Source organism: Rhinopithecus roxellana, chromosome 9 (genome assembly GCF_007565055.1).
Source record: "Rhinopithecus roxellana isolate Shanxi Qingling chromosome 9, ASM756505v1, whole genome shotgun sequence".
NCBI lineage: Eukaryota > Metazoa > Chordata > Mammalia > Primates > Cercopithecidae > Rhinopithecus > Rhinopithecus roxellana.
In genome coordinates, this window is record NC_044557.1 from 121,388,448 (window position 1) to 121,398,153 (window position 9,706).

The following is a 9,706-nucleotide window of genomic DNA, read 5'->3' on the forward strand; positions in this document are numbered from 1 at the left end:
CCCTCTTCTCACAGCTCCACCAGGCGCTGCCCCAGTAGGGACTTTGTGTGGGGGTTCTGACCCCACATTTCTCTTTTGCACTGTCCTAGGAGAGGTTTTCCATGATGGTTTTGCCCCTGAAGCAAACTTCTGCATGGGCATCCAAGTATTTCCATACATCCTCTGAAATCCAGGCAGTGGTTCCCAAACCCCAATTCTTGACTCTTGTACACCGGAAGGCTCAACACCACGTAGAAGCTGCCAAGGCTTCAGGCTTGCACCCTCTGAAGCCATGGCTTGAGTTCTATGTTGTCCCCTTTCAGCTTTGGCTGGAGCAGCTGGGACGCTAGGACACCAAGTCCCTAGGCTCCACTCAGCATGTGGACTCTGGACCTGGGCCACAAAACCACTTTTTCATCCTAGGCCTCCAGGCCTGTGATACGAGGGGGTGCTGTGAAGACCTCTGACATCCCCTGGAGAGACATTTTCCCATTGTCTTGGGGATTAACATTCAGCTCCTTGTTACTTATGCAAATTCCTGTAGCCAGCAAGAATTTCATCTCAGAAAATGGGATTTTCTTTTCTATCGCATTGTCAGGCTGCAAATTTTCCAAAGTTTTATGCTTTGTTTCCCTTTTAAAACTGAACGTGGCTGGGCACGGTAGCTCATGGTTGTAATCCTAGCACTTTGGGAGGCCAAGGAAGATGGATTGCCTGAGCTCAGGAGTTCAAGACCAGCCTGGGCAACATGGTGAAATCCCATCTCTACTAAAATACAAAAAAGAAAAAAAAAAAAAAAAAACAGCTGGGCATGGCAGTGTGCACTTGTAATCCCAGCTACTCAGGAGTCTGAAACAGGAGAATCACTTGAACCTGGGAGGCAGAGGTTGCACTGAGCCGAGATTGCATCACTGCACTCCAGCCTGGGTGACAGAGCGAGACTTTGTCTCAGGAAAAAAAAAAAAAAAAAAAAAAAAAAAAAACACAAACAAACAAACTTGAATGCCTTTAATAGCACCCAGGTCACATCTTGAATGCTTTGCTGCTTAGAAATGTCTTCTGCCAGATACCTTATATCATCTCTCTCGAGCTCAAAGTTGCACATGTCTCTAGGGCAGGGATAAAATGCCACCAGTATCTTTGCTAAAACATAGCAAGAGTCACCTTTACTCCAGTTCCCAACAAGTTCCTCATCTCCATCTGAGACTACCTCAGCCTGGATTTCATTGTCCATATCATTATCAGCATTTTGGTCAAAGCCATTCAACAAGTCTCTAGGTAGTTTCAAAATTTCCCATATTGTCCTGTCTTCTTCTGAGTCCTTCAAACTGTTCTAATCTCTGCCTGTTACCCAGTTCCAAAGTCAATTCCACATTTTCAGGTCTCTTTTCAGTAGTGCCCCACTCTACTGTTACCCATTTACTGTATTAGTCTGTCCTCATGCCTCTGAGAAAGACACACCCGAGACTGGCCAATTTACAAAAGAAAGAGGTTTAATGGACTTACAGTTCCAGATGGCTGGGGAAGTCTCACAATCATGGTGGAATGCAAGGAAGAGCAAATCAAGTCTTACATGGATGGCAGTAGGCAAAGAGAGAGATTGTTTAGGGAAACCACCCTTTTTAAGAAAAAACCATTAGATCTTGTGAGACTTATACACTATCATGAGAACAGCATGGGAAAGATCTGCCCCCATGATTCAGTAACCTCCCACCAGGTACCTCCCACAGCATGTGGGAATTCAAATGAGATTTGAGTGGGGACACAGCCAAACCATATCATGTAGTTTAATAATAGTCACTTTTTAAAGGTTTGTCATGTTTCGACAGAGTAAGACGCTGTATCTATCAGGAACATTATTTATTAATTTCCAATATTTTGAAACTATTAGCAGCTCAATCATTCACATTTAAATAGATTTAAATGTGAAAGTAAATAGGCTTGTCAAAACTGGTTAATCAATCAACCAACAAATTAGTCTATCTTTTTTTTCACCAAACTAATATTTTTCTGCCAGTGATAGCATAGGCATATTATGTCTTAAAAACTTGTTTTATTCACCAGTTATTTATTTGAAATAAGGTTGTTAGCTGATATCAGTGCACTTGTAGTATGTGTGTTTATGTGATTTAATTAAGAAAGTGTCATAGTTTCTATGTCTGTAAATTGGGAAGAGGTATGACTATTGTAACTAGTTGCTGGAGTTGTTGTAAAAACCTGGCTCCAACTCAGTATTCAATATAATCAACTAACATTATTTTGTTGTATTATGATTTTGATCATGACTATTACCTTTCAATTTGATGCTTTTATGGCATAATCAATCTATTGTTAAAGTGCCTATTTTGGTACGCCTTCCATCTTTGTCAGACAAAGCATTCTTTTCAAGAAATTCTTTATTTCTTAATAGCGGATTGAATGATGAGAAAGAGAGATTCTGTGGTATGTCTGGCAATCAACAAAAGATGAGAGTTTTTCTGAAATACTTATTTGTAGGCCTCATAGTTTAACCATTGGACATTTGATTCTCTGAATCATCTTTCTGATCAAATAATAAACAATCTGTTTTGACATTTGCTTTTTCGTGTTTCATACATCTGTGATGACATAACAAACAAGGGAAGCACTTGATGAGAAGCTGGAGGAGGATGTATGTAAATAAACTGAATTTCTACTTGAAAGGTATTAATTGTGCCTTAGTATTAAGGAATCTTAATACTTATATATATTATGGAATCTTTTTGTCAAATAACTACAGCAAATTTTAATAATGGCTCCACAATCACTATAATATCTAAGGGAGGAAAGGCACATAGCCAATATAGTATATTTTACTAAAAACTCTTCTCGCATATTAAATGTCAGTATCTTTCCGAATTTTTAAAAGCAAAAATTAATGACTCATAGAGGCAAATTTTCCCAAAATAATTAGAATCACAACCATTTTCATATTATTTTTGAAGTATGTAACCTTTAACATAGGGTCAGCTTCTTTTTAGTTCAAAGGCTTTGTCATTTTTTTTCAGCATACTTTATGTATACCTGTTTTCCATTCAAATAAGTGCACTTAAGCAGATATATTAGCTTCCCAACCCATAATAAAGATGGTAATCATCCACTCCTATTAATTTGCTTACTGAAATAAACAATCTCACAGTAGTAGGTTTAATAGATTTTAGAGCACCAAGGGCTCCTATTGACCCTTAAAACAGCAGATGACACATGGTGATATACTAAAGCATCCCCCTTAGTCACAAACTCCCAGTATTTTAATTGCATTCATGATAGTTCTTGTTGATTCCATTTTTAAATGTCACTGCTGGCCAGGGTTCATAATAAGCTCCTTTTTTTCCCTCTGGTGATTTTCTAAGCCATTCAAGACTTAGAATCTGAACACTCCTAATCAGAGTAAATAAAAAATAAATACATAAGGCCTAATGAGGACAAAGCTGGGCTGAAAATAAGTCATCATAAGTATTATTTTTTTTGTAGACATTCTGATTTGCACTTTAAGAAAATTTTTCTAAAACAATGAGCAAAGTTTTGTCATTATTTCTCAAATTAAATCAGCCAACTAGTTGAAAAATATTTATTGAGAAATTAATTCGTTGTCATAAACAAGTTTGAAACTTTTTTGCTGTTCCCAGCCCATAGAAAGGAAAACTTTTTATCTTGCAACCCAGTACTCAAACTTACACACATACACACATACACAGACACACACACGTACACATGTACACACAGGCATTTATACATATATCTGAAAACTATGCCTTAAAAAACAATACTTATGGTTTTTGTGTGAGATTAATTCTGGTATTTTCTATGTTAATTCATTTTCTATAAATGATAATCATAAGGTACTAAACTGATTTAACAACCCACCAACGTATCACAACCTAGGGATTGGAAACTTTGTTCTAAAAAGTAATTTAGCAAACTGCATACTCTAATCCACATATATATATATATATATGTAAAGAAACAAAAAACACTACACAAATTACTGTAGACTAAAGCTTTTGTTCCTTCGAGAAAAAAAATATAGCTTTTTAATATTTTGAGTTGAAGAAAGAAAAAGTCAGAATTAACCTTTTATTTGCCTGCATAACTTTATTTGTAGCGTGGTAACTCTGTGTTTGCTAGGAAGATAATACTAATATTTAATGAGGTAATAGAAAGAATTTCTTATTTATAAGAATAAATTATTTTTTTGTCATCACTCTAGGTCCCACTTATTGGCTTTAATTTTCCCCTAGATGAAGAAAGAGATAATTTAAGAATTTAATAAAATTATAGTAACAGAGAAAAATGCTGTAATTTAAAAAACTTTATCACAATGAATCTAATATCTACAAAATAAACTTTTCACAGTAATTCTTTAAATTTCTATGTAAATTTAGTGCTAAATTTCTGACCACCTTGAGTAGGAGCTTCACATAATGTGTTTTTTCTAAAGCAAGGTCTTACACAAACAAACTTTGGGTTTGGAATATATATTTATACAAATATTGGATGTTATGGGACTTACCCACACTCCACAGTAAAAACATAAAGTCACATTTTGAGTGCATGGATTGCAACAGGCTGAAAACCAGTCTCTGTGCTTCCTTCTTTTTCCTTTCTCAACTCTGACCTTGTAGAGACTTCTTTTTCTCATTTGTTGCATCGAAATTGTTTTCTCATTTGTTACAAACATGTTGTTTAAAAAAATTGAATAAAGCTGTAACCCAGAAAGTGAAATGAGTTCTACAGATTTATGTAGAAAGAACTGTTTTACAGACAAACCTCTGGGCCTACTAGGATATCTGCTGGTTTACCCTGAGTGGACTCTTCTAGTCTGACTCTTGTACCTTTCCTAGCATGTCATCTATTTTGGGTCACTCTGTACTAAGGCACCAATTCTGCCAGACACGTAAAGGCTCTGATGTAGACTTGGCGATGTGAAAGAGTCCCATTGTATACCACGCAGACTTTCCACAGCTACTTACTCCAGTCACTCTCATTCAGTCTTCCAATTGGCTTCCCATGGGAAACAGCAAGTTCTTTCCTTTGTCTCATGTAGAATGATCTTGCCATATTCATCTTGCATATGACATGCTCTCACCACATGGCTTATCTTGAAGTTTTGCAACAACAGATCTGTTTTCTAAGATAATTTCTCAGACACAATACTCCATATATACATGTATTGAAAGCACCTTATGCAGAGCTCAATATAAGTCACTTCACTTTTCTTCAATACAACCTGTTTTCAGCTCTTGTTGAACTGTGGGCTGTAGATACTTCAGTACTTGGGAAAAAGAGATTTTCAGCAAGTTCACGCGATGTATTTTTGTTGTTTTAAAGAAAGAGTGTCCAAATATTTTTCTGGTGTACTATAAGGGCAGAAATCCACGTATAGAGGCTGTTTTGTTTGGTTTTCTTTTTTAAAGCCAACTTTATTGAAGAATAATTTACACAGAATAAATGGCACCAATTTTGAGTATACAGTTGCACGTTTTGTGACACATTTACACACCTGTGTAACCGCCAACATATCTTGACACAATAGTCAAGATAAGAACATTTACATTATCTAGAAAAGTTTTCTCACTACACTGTTCATCTCTTATCCCTGGCCTAAGACAAACACAGATCTGCTTTCTCAATCTATGGATGAATATTGCCATATTCTGGAAATTCATGTAAATGAAATCACATAGTATATATACTTTTATTTCTGGCCTCTTTCAGCTTTTTTTGGAGATTCATCCATGTTGTTGCTTTTAAAAGTAGTGTGTTTCTTTTCATTGATAAGTATTATTTTGTTACAAAGATAAGTCACACTTTTTATTCACTGTTGAGGATATTTTCAATTTGGGGATATATAAACTTTGCACCTCTTCTAAAATTTAGTATAGTATATGAAAAGTTGTGCAAACCGATATACTATGGGAAACACACTTTTAAATCCACAACAATCTTATCAAGTGAATTTTGAAAAATATCCTGATTTTTTATTTCATTGTATTAACATAATTTAGAGAGGAAAAGGAAAAGAGGATTGAGATTTATATTCATAATAAGCTATACATTTCTACTCATATTCTTACTTTATATCCAGTAAACAATTCTACAGCTTTTACAAATGAGGGCTTCCATTGAGTACAGGCCCATACAGCAATGGTAAGTGAATGCAGTCCCTCGTTTCCATTAATTCAGTGTATTTGAAATTTGAATTCTTACCCTTCCTTGAACAATCAACAATGACTTTGTTCTTTTCCTCACAAATTACAATTCAGCAGGTTTAAGCATCTTGTTACATGAGTAAGAAAGTAAAAAGTCCTTGATCTGAGGAAGCAGCTAAATAAATATCAGTTGGTTTCCAAGAACTAGTCATCTGAAATATTAAAATAAACCAAATGCCAATTCTCCAGTTCATCTTAATTCAAATATCCCATAAACTGATAATGATTGAAGGAACAGTTTAAAAAAAAAAAAAAAAAAAGAAGAAGCTTCAGACTTATGTAGTGAACATGATGTGAAAACTTCACAAAAAGAAGCTTATGGATGAAAACTTACCTTTTAAATTGAATAGTGTTAAAAACACATACTTCTATATTATTTCACTACAGGACTATATTTGTAGCAAAGGAGTTCAGCTTTTCTATGTTTAGAGGAAACACATCTAATTCCTTTCTAGCAAGTAGTTACATCTTACTAGGAGAAAAAAAAAATACCAAAAGTAGAAACAGTGTGGTTTGTATTTTAGATATTCCTGGCTTCAAGGCTGGAACAAAATCAAAGGAGAGAATAAGGAAATGATTGAAAATATGAGTCTGAAAAGAATCATGGTAGAAAGGGATGGGACTATTAAACCTAGTTCCTTAGATAGAAGGGAACTGAGAGTGATCACCTTTTCACACCTTCAAATACTTCTATGAATGAGTCATAAAAGATTCTCTCACCCTGTGCTCTCTTGCACTTATTTCAAACTCTTTTCCAGCTACATTTCAAATTTAGATTTATTAAATTCATGAATAAGTCATTTCTATTTTGAAGCTCTTCCAAAAAAAAAAAAAAAAAAAGAAGAAGAAGAAACACAGACGTATTATGAACTTAAGAATTAAGCACATGCTTCCTCTTGTCCTTCTGTTTTTTAGTACTCATTCTGCATGCAACTATTCATTCTCTTTCCTAGCTTCAAGTCATCTACAAATTAGATTAAAAGAGCCTTCCACTTTTTTTCATCCCAATTACTCATACATTATGAATAGAAGACAGGAGGATGAAGCCCTGTGACTCACAATTGGACGTCTCTTTTTAGGTTTCTTATGGTCAGCAACTTGGGGAAAAATCACGGTCTTCTAATTTATCAAATTTATAAGCATGGAGCCTCATGTGTCACTTATAACAAAGACAACATTACAAAGAATCCCCTAATTTTCCCACTGTCTCTCTACATCTTTTACTTCCTTGGAGGAAGTGTAATTTTTACCTTAAAAACAAACAAACAAACCAAACACTTCCCTCTTACTTCCAGGTCCTATTATCTTTCCACTGCACTAGAAGGCAGAGTGGCTGAAGTAAAATAAGAGAAGAGATGGGTAGAAATGCCAAATCTCACAAAGGTACTGTGTTCTAAGTGTCATAAGAGGATTTTTAAGGAATGTAAACAGGTAATGATATGTCTGATTTCACTTGATTGAATGGGAACAGAAAATCCACATGATCCAAGAATTGCATCTTCCTATTCACATGACTTGTTTTTATGGGTTTTTCTGGCTGGAAAAAGTTTCAGAGTATAGAATCCAGAGGCCTAAGATGATGCTTCCCAATGCTTGTGTATGAATCTCAGTCAATGGAAATTTAAAAATTCATGTTTCATTCTGCTCCTCTCTTTCTTTCAAATGTGCTTTGTGTTATGTATGATATTTAATATGTGCATTGCTTTCACAGAAAGGGAAACAAATAAGAAACAAATTCAGACTACAGAAGCTGTATCTAGGCATATCCTCTTCATGCAACCATCTGTCTCATCTGACCTCAAGAGGGAATTCTAATAATGTTATCATTTGATTCCCATTTCAGGCACTTTGCATGTTTATATATGCTAAAGAATTCAGCAAGTCATCCAACTGGCATAAGCAATAGGAAAACTTCCTTTAGAGCACAGGTGTACAAGCAAACAAACCCTTTCTGTGCTTGGAAGTGGATCCTTCAATGTAGCAAACTTCTCAGCAGTGTGCTAAGCTGGCAAGAAAAGGTGGAAAAGCACATCTGTCAGGGAGAGTGAACAGATGGGGATCACCTCTTCTCACCTTCTAGCACAGAAGGGAATAGATACTGTCACCCCAAACTGTCTTTTTTCAGCTATATTGCAGAGTAAGCAAGCAAGCAGTGGAGTATTAAAATATGTTAGGGTTAACCAGCTGGTTAACTCTGGGTGTCCTGGAGACAGAACCTCATGCCACAGAGGTTGTATAGGGGCAGCGGGTTATAAATATATTTTAAAAGCAAAACAATATCAGGAATATATCCTAGTAGAATTAGCATGTATAGTTAAACATAATGAAAATGGTCAAACTCAGGTTCTGAACTTATCACTGAAACCTAGATGGAAGTCTTATGATACTAAAGATCTTTCTTTATGACCAGCTGTCAGCACGATTTTGCTTTGTTCCACCATCTTGTTGCAAAAACTGAGATTCCACATTCAGAAATTAAATCCTTAACTTCCTAAGTCTACTTTTATTTTTTTTTAAATACAAAATATAGCTGAGTTAGAGCAAATAGAGATTAATAACACAATTTTGTTTAAATGGATTAGATTAATTGGCATCTAGTCCTCTTCCACCTGCTGTTCTTTATAACAATTCTTTTTGTTTCTTCAACTTGGATCTTAAAAAAATCCTGTGGTAGATGTTGACTTTGAGGCAGTTATGTGTACCATTTTCACCCCTTACTGCTTTCTTCAGCCAAGCATCAAAGCCACAATGCTATAGCTGCATGTAATGTAACTATTAATACTTGTCTTTGCTTTCAAATACTGATAGTGCACAGGGTAAGCCAAGCCAACAAGCCAAGCTCAGTTCTCTGGCATGTACGTTTTGCAGATGCCTTTGACCCTTTCTTTTGCATTGCTGTCTTATGTATTTCCATGGCATGGACAGTCAAAGAAACACCATCACTCCACCCCCACTGAGCCAATTCTTTCTAAGAAGCTAAGGCGTCTTTAGGGTTTGATGGTGATAAACTTAAGACATGCCAAGCTTTAATCAACATTCTTCTTTAATCCCTCAACTAAGAGCTCCACATATTAAACACCATTTGAAATCAGGCATGTGTTAGTAGCTTAACTGGTGTTGAAAGCTGAATTACAATATTTGCTCTTATAATACAACCAAATTAAATTTTGCATGGACAATAGCTAACATTTTATCATTTTTAAAGCCTCCTCTATGCCTACATTTCTATCTAAACTTTTGTTGCCAGAAGAGTGAAAATGTCTGCCAAGTCCAGTTTAACTTAACCCAACAACATTCAGTAAATACAGATTTTACATTTTATCGATGTTTATCAATATGAATCATCTATTTTCCTTTTCTTTTTTTTTTTTTTTCCTATCTAAAGAGGAGATAGCAAATATTTTAGAGTAAATTTTTGGTTATGCAGTATTTTCAGGTGTAAATAGAAATTGTTTCTTTTATAGGCATTTTGCATTAACGTAAATTCCACTGCATTT